The following is a 4,241-nucleotide window of genomic DNA, read 5'->3' as shown; positions in this document are numbered from 1 at the left end:
TTAACACTTGTCCCACTGAAATCATGGACATTTAACAATAAGCTCTTCCAAGCTGGGACAAGCCAGCTCTAGTACTCTTCTGGTATGACTCAATTACTTTGTACTGAAGGTGATCAAATTATTTAACTTATCATCCCTGAGAATATGTATTGATTGAAGTAAACAGACTTTGTAAAAGATCAGATTAATGAATGCCACACACTACCAGTTACTAATGGAAGAAGGGTATTGAAATGCTATTCTGCAAACCATTAAGTAGATAAAATTCTTGGATTCTTATTGTGTGTTAGGACCTAGACTAAGTTCTTTATTGCCATTATCTTGTCAAATCTGGATAAAACCTCATGGGGTAAATGCTACTATGATCTTCAATTTATAGGTAAGGAAACCCAGCCTCAGTACTCATACCTACGAGGCTTATGTCCGTGTCTGTGGGATCCCAAGTTCTTTATTGGAAACCAGTGCTTTACTAGATGACAAGCAGTGAGGGTGGCTGAGAGGAGGAGAAATGTGACTGGGTGGAGACAGAAGACCACAGTATAGAATGAGGCTAGAGGTATCAGGATCTTGCAGCACCCCTAGGCTACTGTCTGTCTTTTGGAGGAAGTTTTTATGAAGCATGGTGTGGTGGTTTGATTCTGGTGTCCCCCCCACAAACTTAGGTTTTCTGAATGTTAGTCTCCCTAGCTGATGGCAATTGGAAATTTAACCTCCTGGAGGTGGTATATTGTTGGGGGCGGGCTTATGTGTTTTATAGTCGGTTTCCCCTTGCTAGTGTTTGGGCACACTTTCCTGTCCCTGTTGTCCACCTGATGTTGGTCAGGGGGTGATGTCCACCCTCTGCTCTCATGTCATCATTTTCCCTGCCATCAGGGAGCAGCCCCTTGAGCCTGTAAGCTAAAATAAACCTTTTTTTCCCCACAAGCTGCTCTTGGTTGGGTGATTTCTGCCAGCAATGCAAACCTGACTGCAACAGTAAAGTGGTACCAAGGAGTGGGATTGCCGTTAGACATCTGACTGTGTGGTTTCGTCCTTTTGGAGATGATTTTCAAGAGGAATGTGGAAGGATTTGAAACCTTGACCTGAAAGACATCTTGCAGTGCTGTAAGTACAGCTTGATGGACTATTCTGATCAGAGCTGAAAGGCCTGAATGCAGTAAGAACTGTGGACTGTGAGGTTTGACTTATGAGTGTAAGAAAGAGCTTTGATTGGACTGGGCTAGCAGTTTGTGTGGGAAGCTGATTGTTATGCCTAGGTCCTGAGAATTTGTGCAGGGTTGCTTTGCGTAGAAATGAACTGGTGTGAGCAGAGGGATAAGGCACAGAAAAAAAAAAAAATGTTTGGGCAAACTGCTGCCCATTCAGTTGCAATTGAATTACAACCTTTGAGGCTGAGCCAGCTGACCTGCTCCAGGGCAACAGGAAGAATGTAGACTCATTTGAAGGGGTCTGAGTGCTCAAGGAGTGTCCTGTCCTTCAAAGTCTGGATTAACAAATTGGCACCTTACCTGGTATTGTGAAGTCTAAGAAATGCAGGGAAGAGAGAGTCATTTGAGTTCGCAACACGGTCTTGTGTTTTGGAAATGACCATGAGCAGTGTAAAGCAGGTTTGCTGGATGCCTGCATGGAGATCCCATGGGGCCATGAGGATGAGCTGTGGGTTACAGTGGAGACACAATGGAGATGCCAGGACCATGAGATGGCTGCCAAGGAGAGCTGTCAGCCCCAGATGAAGTTTTCCAGGACTGTGAGTAGCCTAGCTGGAGGGGTGGAATTGGAACTCCAGAGACTAGTTGCTGGTTAGAATTAACAGACTTGGAAATTTGTCACTGACTGGAGTTGTTGGACTTGAAGTTATAGAGTTTGATGTTTGCCCTGATTGTTTTAAATATTGTATTGGGTGAATATTTCTTTGCTATGCCCAGTACCATCTTTTGTAGTATGAATGTTTATTCTGTACCATTATGGTTTTTTTTGGGGGGGGGAATTTTTTGGTATTATGGCTCAGTTAAAAGACCCTGGATTATAGGGATGTATGAACATCACCGGAATTGATAAAAACTATGGAGGCTTTTATAGTTGCATGAATGCATTGCATTTTACATCATGTATGGTTATCAGTTTATGGAGGCTAGGGGTGGAATGTGTCCTCCCATAAACTTAGGTATTGTGAATGTTAGTCTCCCTAGCTGATGACAATTGGAAATTAAACCTCCTGGAGGTGATATATTGTTGGGGGGCAGGCTTATGGGTTTTATAGCTGTTTTCCCCTTGCTAGTGTTGGGGCACACTCTCCTGTCCCTGTTGTCCACCTGATGTTGGTCAGGGGGTGATATCCACCCTCTGCTCATGCCATAATTTTTCCTGCCATCATGGAGCTTCCTCTCGAGCCTGTAAGCCAAAATAAACCTCTTTTTTTCCCCACAAGCTGCTCTTGGTTGGGTGATTTCTACCAGCAATGCGAACCGGACTGCAACACAGGGCATGGTGCCCCCAGGAGAGGAGTTGAATGGCCATTGCAGGCATGCCAGGAGCCTTGGAAGAGAGGAGGCCAATTTCTGGCTTCCGTCACTGGGTGAATGGTGAGCTAGTCTCTGAGGCAGGAACTAGCCCAGATGGGACAACTGGAGTTTGAAGATTGGACATGCTGACTAGGCCTTTCCTCTATGAGTTGGAAGAAGAGAAGTTAAGCAAGAAATTAAAGATTTGGGCTGGAGAGATGGCTTAGCGGTTAAGCGCTTGCCTGTGAAGCCTAAGGACCCCGGTTCGAGGCTCGGTTCCCCAGGTCCCATGTTAGCCAGATGCACAAGGGGGCGCACGCGTCTGGAGTTCGTTTGCAGAGGCTGGAAACCCTGGCGCGCCCATTCTCTCTCTCTCCCTCTATCTGTCTTTCTCTCTGTGTCTGTTGCTCTCAAATAAATAAATAAAAATAAAAATAAAAAAAAGAAGATTCCATTTAAGAAAAAAAAAGAAATTAAAGATTTGTGGCTTAAATCTGGGAATTTTCATCTATCATATCTTTGATAGTATTGTCTCCATTTGTTCTGACTTCTGTTTCTGAGAAAGTTATTCACCACATGTAAGAACTTAGAGTTAGACCCTATGATTTGATTTTTTAAAAATCATTCCTCAGTCATCTTTCATGAATATTTTTAAATTCAAGTCTCCAGAAGAATTCAATTATATACAGAAAAGTTTCTGCAAGATTGCATTAATTGCAGGCACTGTGCTTTCCTCGTATTTCCTTGTCTGGTTTGGTGACGGGTCTTTTCCTCATTGTACTTTGGGTTTGTTTTATAAGTGCATCGTCCTCACCACATATCGATTTTTCTTCTTATTATTCCTAGGGCCCTTCTGCTCTCAGCATCACCTCAGCTTCTTTTGTCTACTTGCCTATTTCCACTCTATCCCACATGCCACAGAGGTTCCTTAACTGTCTCTTGAGCCTCGGTTTGTACTAGAGATAGAAGTACTTAGCTGTGAAGAAAATCTGGGTCTCGGAGGGGAGGGAGGTCAGTGCTTGCTTTGTGATGGTGTCACTGTGGTATAGTCCAGTTTAAAGAGCTTTTTTTTATTGGGAAATTCCTAAATGTGAAATGCTGAGATCTTTCTCTGAAGCTTTTTCAGCTTTGTTTAAACATCTTCCGGCCTCCTGCTGGACAGACTGCTGGCATTCCAGTTGCAGGAAGAAGCCAGGGATAAGTGTCCCACTGCGCCACCAGATCTTCAGGGCATCTCTGTTAGAACCTAAGCCTCATTCCTGAGCTGAGCGTCTTTTGTTCAAGTTTTCCAAAATGAACATCGTCTCTCCTGTAGGACCGGATGGGGGAGGTGGGCACGGGTTTATTCTATGGACAAGAATTCTTGAGGATGCATCCATAGCTGGGTCTGTTACCAGTTCTTCGGTTCCATTTTCATCCTGAAAAACTTGTTCAGGTTTTCTTCTGCTTTTATTGTTTTATTTTTATTTTTTGTATCCTTGTGCATTCATTCCTTTTGTTCTATTTCTTTATATTTTTAGCTGGCATTAGAGATGGTTAGGGGAAGGAAACAAACACATAGTACAATTCTTCCATAGTTAATGTGAATATAGTTTTTCTATTTCAAGACTTGGAATCAGTATTAACTTGTAAAATGACAAGCTACATAATAACTATTAGGAATGAGAAAGGGGCAGTCTCATTCATATGACTCACAGGGACCAAAACAAAACAAAAATGGAAAAAAAAAGTTTTTCTAGC

The sequence above is a fragment of the Jaculus jaculus genome, chromosome 4 (assembly GCF_020740685.1).
Source record: "Jaculus jaculus isolate mJacJac1 chromosome 4, mJacJac1.mat.Y.cur, whole genome shotgun sequence".
Classification (NCBI taxonomy): Eukaryota; Metazoa; Chordata; class Mammalia; order Rodentia; family Dipodidae; genus Jaculus; species Jaculus jaculus.
Note: the sequence above shows the minus strand (reverse complement) of the source record.